This window comes from Suricata suricatta, chromosome 16 (assembly GCF_006229205.1).
Source record: "Suricata suricatta isolate VVHF042 chromosome 16, meerkat_22Aug2017_6uvM2_HiC, whole genome shotgun sequence".
Lineage (NCBI taxonomy): Eukaryota > Metazoa > Chordata > Mammalia > Carnivora > Herpestidae > Suricata > Suricata suricatta.
Window position 1 is genome coordinate 12,961,239 of NC_043715.1, and position 9,670 is coordinate 12,970,908.

General features: G+C 40.7%; 1 protein-coding gene and 1 long non-coding RNA gene across 2 annotated transcripts in view; one reads left to right on the top strand and one right to left on the bottom strand.

Annotated features, from left to right (window-relative positions):
- Positions 1-4,739, bottom strand: part of HYDIN (HYDIN axonemal central pair apparatus protein) — a 417,349-nt gene extending 412,610 nt beyond the window's left edge. Inside the window, exon 1 of the mRNA XM_029925166.1 lies at positions 4,438-4,739. The gene's annotated coding sequence lies outside the window, so the exon portion shown is untranslated. The remainder of the gene's footprint in view (positions 1-4,437) is intronic.
- A 104-nt stretch (positions 4,740-4,843) lies between these two features.
- Positions 4,844-8,797, top strand: LOC115281067. Its single transcript, XR_003904054.1, has 3 exons — positions 4,844-4,999; positions 7,335-7,405; positions 7,913-8,797. It is a non-coding gene; the product is annotated as an uncharacterized LOC115281067 (long non-coding RNA).
- The last annotated feature ends 873 nt before the right edge of the window (positions 8,798-9,670 follow it).

The following is a 9,670-nucleotide window of genomic DNA, read 5'->3' on the forward strand; positions in this document are numbered from 1 at the left end:
AGCTCCAGGAGCTTCACAAAGGTGTAGAGAATTCAGTTTTCCATTCTGAAAAGCTTCCTGTGGAATAAGTGGGAAGGTGCACAAAATTTCATGAAACTTACACCATGCTTGAGTACAAAGTTCAGCATTCACAGATTTTTTGACATAAGAAATTATTTTTCCAGCTTTATTAGTGAAAGCAGTGTGTTCATGCCACTCATCCAATTTCTTGTCACTCAGTAGGTTTTTTACTTCATTTAGGGAGTTCTTCAAATCAAGCAATGCATTAAATTCCGTGTGGTCACAAGTGAAAATCTCACTGGGATCTGGTAACTGCCACTCATTATTAAGTGGCTTGCCATAAGAAAAGTTCTTGGCAAAGAGTTCAGAAATGTCAGCAACAACATCTGGGCTGAATGTCTCAGGACTTGAACCCAGTGGTGGTTTTCTGCACTTACTCATTTTCAAATTAAATTAAAATCTAGAAAAAGAAAACACACAATTAAATGAATCAAATTTATTAGTGAGTGAAATCTCATCCACAGCAAATCGGATCACACTTATGACAAACCGCATAAAATAGGAAGGCTAATGTCAGCACACACTGTTACAGAATGAGACAATTTGGAATAAAGAAAAAGTAAAGACTTTCATACCCAAAGGACCTGAGCTCAATTTCCAGCTCTTACAACTAAAATGCAGCCTTGGGAAAATTACATCCTTGAGCCTGTTTCTTATTTAAAAATTAGGGCATCAATTTTTTAGATGAGGATAAAACATGCTAGAATATAAAAGGCACAGAGCAAAGAATAATCATCAGTGATGGCAGCTCATGTCACCTACCATATTAATCTAGCTCCTCCCGAAGCTCACCTCTAGAGCCGTGGCTGAGACACCACCCACAACCCCAAACATACTCTCAGACTAAGATTCATCCCTGAACATGACCTTTGGTCAAGCTTTAACATGTGACTTTTAGCTTTTTTTTTTTTTTTTTTTTACTTTTTAAAAAAGTTTTTATCTATATGTCTATTTAGAGAGCAAGCACACACAAGCTGGGGAGGAGCAGAGAGGAGAGACAGAAACCCAAGCAGGGTCCACGCCATCAGCACAGAGCCCAACATAGGGCCTGAACTCACAAACTGTGAAATCATGACCTGAGCCAAACTCAAGAGTCAAATGCTTAACCAACTGCGCCACCCAGGCACCCCAAGACTTTCAGCTTTTTTTCTAATTCCCTCCAAATCTGACGTCCTTCCAGGAGATTCTACACCTAAACCCAGTACTGGTATTGCTACCAGACCTCTCTGCCACCACATACTTATTTACCTAAAGGACTGTCAAATACATCCCTTGATCCAGATCTCACACTCTTGCTAAAACATGCACTTTGGTGGTACTAAATCACTTTCATAGGCCACCTCCTAATACTCATCACCATACTGCTTGTTGACTGTGGTGTACCTAACTGGTTGGCCTCTATTCAGCTCAATACTGAAACTGAACTATAGTTCAGTCTGGCATGTCTGTAAACTAGATTCCTGTCTCATCTGCTCAGACAGCTCCATGCTTCCACTATAAAATATTATTTCTTCTTGCCACTAAAACATAACACACTTTGGGAGTGCCTGGGTAGCTCAGGTGGTTAAGTGTCCAACTTCAGCTCAGGTCATAATCACCCGGTTCATGAGCTGGAGCCCCACATCAGGCCCTGAACTGACAGTACAGAGCCTGCTTGGGATTCTCTCCCTCTCTCTTTGCCCCTCCCCAACTCATGCTTTCTCTCTCAAAATAAATAAATAAACCTAAAAAAAAAAAAAACAAGAAAAGCAATACACTTTGATAGAAGATCTTTAAAATAAAATTTTTTAACGTTTATTTATTTTTGAGAGAGACACAGAGCATGAGCAAGAGACGGTCAGAGAAAGAGAAAGAGACAGAATCAGAAGCAGGCTCCAGGCTCCAAGCTGTCAGCACAAAGCCTGATGAGGGGCTCGAACCCACGAACTGTGAGAGCATGCTCTGAGCTGAAGTCGGCACTCAACTGATTGAGCCACCCAGGTGCCCCGATAGAAGATCTTTAAATTGAAGAAATTATTATCATTGAATACACAAATTAGTCACCCTATATTCTGTGTTCCAACACTAAGAAACCAAAAACATCGGTCCACTGGAGAGGGATAAGAGATATACAAGAAAGAAGCATGGCATAAAGGCATAGTGTTGGGTAAGTCATAAATTCCAGCAGGTAGAGCTGTAAGTATTACATAGTACTTGTTAGTTCAATGTTAATCAATAGGTGTTTTAGTTCCTAAGTTCCACATTTATTTAGTATATTCAGTTCATTCTACACCAGTTTTTCAAAAAGAATCTAAATTTGTCAAACAAAAAATTGATAAACACTATCCCACAAAAAGCCAACATTTGATGATTAAAATGGGAAATAAAGATGAGCTAGTGCCACAATAAATACAGTAATATCCAGAAGACTGTAATCTATTAGCATTTACTTTGTACTGTTCTTTTTGCAGTTCTTTTATATTTTGTTTAAATTGTTTACAATCCTGTCTATTCTACTAGCTTGCAAGCTTCGGGAAGTAACAAGTATCTTCTTAGTCATCTATCTGCCACAGTATATTTAGCATACACATAAATTATAGCTATTAGTCACATCTGCCCATCAATATCTTTTTCTTATTTTTCACTGTTAGAACCTGTATTTAGATAAGTTTCTGAAAGAAGGCAAAAAGGAGGCATTGACACATTTCCTAAAATCCTAAATAAACGCAAATGAAAGTTTATTACAAGTTATTCTGCCTTAATTCACACTGTGCTTACTGGAAACTACAACCATGTTTAGATCGCAACTATATTCTACTTTGGAAAAAGTCTGATTTTAGGCATTAACTTCACATACTAATTAATAGACATAAAGAAGCTCTGAAATCTTACCTAAGATAATACTAATACTTTCACATGAGAAAAACTAAAGTGACTCAAACACTCCATTGTTCTTCCTGACTACACCTGTTGTACACAAATCAATACTAGATTTTATATGCTTATATATAAAATATATTCTTGAATATCTATATCGATATATAGATCTCGTGTGTCTGTGTGTGTGTATTAAAAAGAGAGACAGACAGACAGATATAGACAGGTCTATAACCCAGCCTTTGTTTCCTCCTATCGAATTCCCAGAATCCAACCACTTCTCACCCACCTCCAGCTACCAGCCTCCTGACTGTAGACACTGTCATCTCTCTGCTGTATTACTGCTATCACCTTCTAACTGGTGTCTTCTATCTTTGCCTCCTTTGGCTCCCCATTTCACTCAAACTAAATGCCACAGCCCTTACAATAGCCTACAACACTCTTGAAGATTTCTGCCCTCCAGGGCCCAACCTAGCTCTAACTTAATTGTCTCTTATCCCTCTTATTCATTTTACTCCGGCCACATAAACTTTCTTGTTAACTGAAACACCAGGCAGACTGCAACCTGCAAATCCTTTGCACTGGTCAATCCCTCTACCTGGAATACCTTCAGATTACCTGCACAGCTAACTTCCAAACCTCCTTCAAGTATTTACGCAAGTGTAATTTCTCTGAGACATCCTAATTGCATCTTGCACTACCAGTAGTAAAGGTAAGGAGCTTGCTGTGCTTTTTTCTTTCCATGACACTCTTTTCCTTCTAACATATAATTTGCTTATTATGTTTATTATTGTCTTCCCCAAACTAGAATCTAAGCTCCAAAGGGCAAGGATCTTTGTTTTGTTGACTCATGTATCACCCCGAGGTTAGAACAGTGCTTAAGGTACACAGTAAACATTCTGTATCTAATAAATAAATGTGTATTATTACTTAGCACAAACAGCCCTCCTCTAATTAGGTTCTGAATATGAGTCAGAACTTCATTCCAGCACTTCAATGCTTACCAAAAATTTAAAAAAACAACAAAGCACGTGGTTTAGAGACTGCAAGAAAAAAGTTTCCAGTATGTGTTCCTCGGTCCCTTTCATTAAGCACGCCTTAGAGCTCTGTGGCATCGTGATTCTGCTAGGAAGGTCCGTATCACCATTCTTATTTTGCAGATTCGATTAGAAAGCCATGTTCCCCCTGCCCAGATCCACAAATGAAAATACCCGCAAAATTCGTGGGTAACCCCCACAAGATCCTATCAATAGTGCTCTCTCCAATTAACGCTTACAAAGTAGTTTTAGAAGTGTTTCTGGCAACTCCTCCTCCCAGCAACGGGGAAAATAAGAGAGGGTATTTAGCGTTTTGCTCCGGGCCAGGGGCACCAAGATCTTGTTTCACCTGATGGGACTGAGTCTCACGCTCCATTCGAGCGGCCCGAGCCCTCCTGACGTGGAGGAACCTCAGCCCCAGCCCCTGCCTCACCCTCTGGAAAAGTCGAAGGAGGACTCGGGCTCGGACGCCGGGTCTGATTACCTTCGCTCACGCCCACCTCGGCTCCCAAGTCTAGAGCGGCAGCGCTTCACTCACTCTCCCCACTCGAGGAAACCATCCTCCACTTCCGCTCCCGGGGCTGCTTCCCGGAACTGTCGCTCCTAGGGGTACACGACGCCCCCCGCCGCAGTGAAGGGAGGTGGCGCGAGGAAGGCGAGGAAGGAGGCCCGGGCCCGCCGTCGCAGCACCAGGAGCGAAACCCCACCTCCAGGCCGCGCCGCCGCGCCACACGGGCCGACCGTGGCCCGAGGGCCCTGAGAGACACACTGCGCACGCTCACAACCGAGCCGGGCTGGCGTCACGCGTCAACGTTACGTACGCCGGCGACTCTCGCAACGCTAAGGCCCTTGCTCGCTATAGGTTTCTTTTCTTGCCCGGTACAGGTGGGAAGGTTCCTTAGGCACCGGAAACCGCCTGCGGAGGCGGGGCGTCCTTTGGCCCCGCCCGTTCGGGGAGGTGGGCGTGGCAAAGCCTGTCCGGGACACTTCGGCTCCGCCCATCCAGGACCAGAGCCGGGAAGGTTTTCTAAAGCTGTTAGAAAGAGGTTGGTTCACAGTAGGGGTTGAGTTAAAACTGGGGCTCGAAAGACAATATGAGGTTAAAAGCCAAACGAGGCAAACTAAGAGATAACACTCTGTTATAACATATATATATACACATTATACTAGAATCTAAGCTCCACAGGGCAAGGATGTGTGTGTGTGTGTGTGTGTGTGTGTGTGTGTGTGTGTGTGTGTGTGTGTTTATAAACCAGAAAGATAAAGACCAAGCCCAAAGGAAAATTAGTCGAAAATTTGAACGGGCCATCCAAAACCAGTAAAACAGCCAGTAAAGATGTACAAAAAATTTTAACCTATTATAAAAGAAAGACTTGGAAATGAAAATGTTTCTTTTTCACCTGATTTAGCGAAGACTAAAAAGATTGATAATGACCACTTTTGGTGAGAAGATGGAGAAACCGGGTGATACACTGTGCACAGGGGTTAAAATTGGTATAAATCTCACAGAAGGCAAACTTTAAAATGGCCTTGCACCCAGCAGGGCAATCCTCACTCCTAGCAATTTATCCTTAGGAAACAACATAACGGCCACTCACTCAGGACAAAATATTCATTTCTTCTCCTTAACATCAACAATAACAAACACTAGAAACTCTAAATGTCAACTTTAAGGGAATTAATAAAATTCTTTGTGATACAGGGGCACCTGGGTGGATGGTCGGCTTTCAGGTCGTGATCTCATGGTTTGTGAATTCCAGCCCCCCATAGGGCTCTGTGCTCACAGCGCTGAGCCTGGAGCCTGCTGCTTCCAATTCTGTCTCCTCTCTCTGACCCTCCCCTGCTTGCATTCTGTCTTTGACTCTCTCTCTAAAATATAAATTAAACATTTTAAAAAATTCTTTGTGAAACATCCACATAATGGATACCATTCAGCCAATAGGTTATTTGTCAACAGTACTGCAAAAATAGAATATAGAGCTGTGTGTAGAATTTGAACCATTTATGTAAATTATGTAAAATGTATTTTTTTTCTAAGTCCAAGATGGGCATCAATGAAAAAAATTCTCTTTTCAAAAAAAATGGAGCTAGGACATTTGGATATTCATATGGAAAAAATTTTATTTGGATTCTTACATCATAAAAATGCATTTCATTTGGGATGCCAATCTATATTTTAAAAGTCAAATAACTCTTGGGACATCTGGGTAGGTCAGTCAGTTAAGTGTCCTACTCTTGATTTCAGCACAGGTCATGATCTCACGTTTCATGGAATCAAGCCCCACATTGGGCTCTGCACTGACAGCACAAAACGTGCTTAGAATCCTCTCTCTCCCATTCAAGTGGCCTGAGCCATTACCCCATGCTCTCTCTCTCTCAAAATAAATAAAAATTGAACCTAAAAAAAAATAAAAGCGAAACAACTATTTTAGCAGAAAATATGAGAAAACAGCTTGGTGACCTTGAAGAAGGCAAAAGTATACAAGGCAGAAAAAGCACTAATCATAAGGGAAAAATACATAAATTGAACCATATTAAAATTAAGAATATCTATTCACCATAAGATACCATTGGGAGTGAAAAGACAACCTCAGAGTGGGGGAAGATATTTATAATATATATGTATGACAAAGGACTTGTATCCAGTATATATAACTCCTACAAATTAATAAGAAAAGATGCCCTAGTGGGAAAATGGGCAGAAAAACAGAACAAATACTTCTAAAAGATGATATCCAAGAGTTTAATAAACATATGAAAAGATGTGCAACTTCATTAATTTTGGGGGAAATGTAAACTAACCCCATAATGAGATACAATTATACCTTATAGGCTAACACGAAAAAGTTGAAATATTAGTGTTGGAGAATATGAGGGGCAACTAATGGAAAGCTGTTTGGAAGGAAAAGATCTTCCAAGATCTTCCAAATTCGCAGATTCGTTACCCTTTAAGCTATTTATATACAATCAAATGCTGAGATCTTATGTGTACTAATCAACCACTTTTGCCAAATGCCTATTAAATATTCCATAAAGCTCCTTTAAGCCCCTTCTCAATCAGTCTTCCACTTCCAAGAAGTAACCACTGATCTGTTTTACATCATCATAGTTTAGTTTTGCCTATTTTATAATTTTATATAAATTCAGTCACCATAGTTTGCAGCCCATTTCGATGGATGGATGGATGGATGGATGGAGGGATGGAGGGATGGAGGGATGGATGGATAGATAGAGACAGATCGATTGATCGATAGCTATAGTAAGGGAGGGAAAAAGTATCTTTTCCTTCTACCCTTCTATGTTCTTTGCTGGGGCCCTATAACAAAAGGTAGATTAATAAGAGAAAAGCATGTAAATTTACTAATATTTTATGTGACACAGGAGCCTCCACAAGGAAATGAAGATCTGAAGAAACCATTAAACCTGAGTGTTTTCATACTAAGTTAGATGAGGTATGGAAAGTTGTGGGGAAATGTGACAACTGAGTATGAGCTAACAGCACAGTGGGGGAAATTTAGGCAAGGCATGCTCATCCAGATTCCTCTTAGAGTTCTTCCATCTTCAGAAATCAGGATATTCCTTTCCTATAGGGATAGGGAAGACATATCTCACATGAGGACCTTGTAAGCTGCTTCAGGGCAAGGTCAGAGAGTTCTTCCTACACCTGCCATTTCTCAAATTCCTTAGCTTAAAACATTTAGTATGCCAATTGCCATATTTTGGGGCAGCAGGTTCTGAACCCTGTCAGTATTCCCCCATGTTGTTTTATGTATCTGTAGGTCATTCCTTTTTATTGCTAAGTAGTGTGCCACTCTATGGATAAACCACAACTTAGTTATCTATCCTCTTATTGATGGACATTTGAGTTCTGTTTCCAGATTGAGGCTACTGTGAATAAACTTGCTATGAATATTCTAGTACGAGACATTTCTGTAAGTGTATGTTTTCTTTACTCTTAGGTAAATACCTAGGCATGGAATGAATGGCTGGGTCATGGAGTAGATCAGGGCTTCTCAGCTCAGCATTATTGTCATTTTGAGAATCATGGAGGCAGATCTATGTGTAACTTTGAAGAAACCTCCAAACAGTTTTTGCAGAGTGCTTGAACTCTGATTTTACATCCCTACCTACCATACCTAAGAATTCTGGGCCTTGCAGACCTAGCCCAGCCATGGTCAACCCACCTTGTTCTTAGACATTGTCATGGGTGGTGAGGCCTTGGGCTGCATCTCCATTGAGCTGTTGGCAGACCACAGAAAATTTTCATGCTCTGAGCACTGGGCAGAAAGGATCTGGTTATAAAGTTTCCTGCTCTAACAGTATTATTCTGGGATTTATGCGCCCCGGTGGTGCCTTAACACCACGATGGCACTGGCAGCAAGTCCATCTATGTGGAGAAATTTGATGAGAATTTCATCCTGGAACATATCAATCCTGGCATCTTGTCCTTGGTAAATGCTGGACCAAACACAGTGTTTCATCTACACTGCCAAAACCAAGTGATTGGATGGCAAGCAAGTGGCCTTTGGCAAGGAGAAAGAGGGCATGACTAACGTGGAAGCCATGTGGAACACCCTGGATCCAGGAATGGCAAGACCAGCAAGAAGATCAACATTGCTGATGTGGACAAATCTAATAAATTTGACTTGTGTCACATCTTAACCACAAGATCATTCCTTCTGTAGCTTAGGAGAGCACCCCTGCTCCACCATCTCCTCAAAATATCCCATAATCTTTGTATTCCTTGGGGCAGTTCTATGGGTTCCATATTTTCCTTATCCCCCTCCACATCAAGTTATATTGCAGAATCAAATTTATGATTATGAAATAAAAACTAAACAACAGAGAATTCTGGTTACTTCACATCCTCACCAACTTTTGGTGTTGTGAGTCTTTGTCATTTTAGCTACTGGTGGGAGTTGGTTGCTTTTTACATCTGATTCTTAACAAATATTAATTAAAAATGAAAAGCTGTGGATATTGTTCTTTTATGGGACTAGATCTCTTTTATGGGATATATGATCTCTTAAATACAATTCATATGTTCCATGAGCTTTATAAATATCATCAGGAATATTCCAAACAACAAAACATACTGAACCAGTCTTTACTAAAATAATCACAACATTAACTAAATTTGTTGAGTACATAATATGTGCTAAGCACCGAAAACTTCTCTTCTTATTCCTTTAATCCTCTCAATAACTCCATGAAGTAGATACATGTATTATACCCCTTTAAAAGCAGAGAAATCAATGACCAAAGTGATTAAGCAATTTGCTAAAGGTCACAGAGTCAGGAAGTAGCAGAGTCAGGGTTTGGACCTACGTCTGCCTAACTCCAAGCCCAATGTCTTCTGCAGAGAATTCCTAGAAATTGCCTCCAGCAATTTAAAAACAACTTTATAGCTCACATTCATGGCCAGAAATGTTTATACGGGACCAGTGATTTTATTAAAAATGATGAGTTCTAGGGCACCTGGATTGCTCAGTCAGTTAAGCATCTGACTCTTGATTTTGGCTCAGGTCATGGTCTCACAGTTCATGGGATTGAGCCCCACGTCCCCACATGGGGCTCTGCACTGCCAGTGTGAAGGGATCCCTGCTTCGGATTTCCTTCTCTTTCTCTCTCCATCTCTGCCCCTCTCCTGCTCATGCTCTCTCTCTCTCTAAAAAAAAAAAATAAACATAAAAAAAAACAAATATAAAAATGCTGAG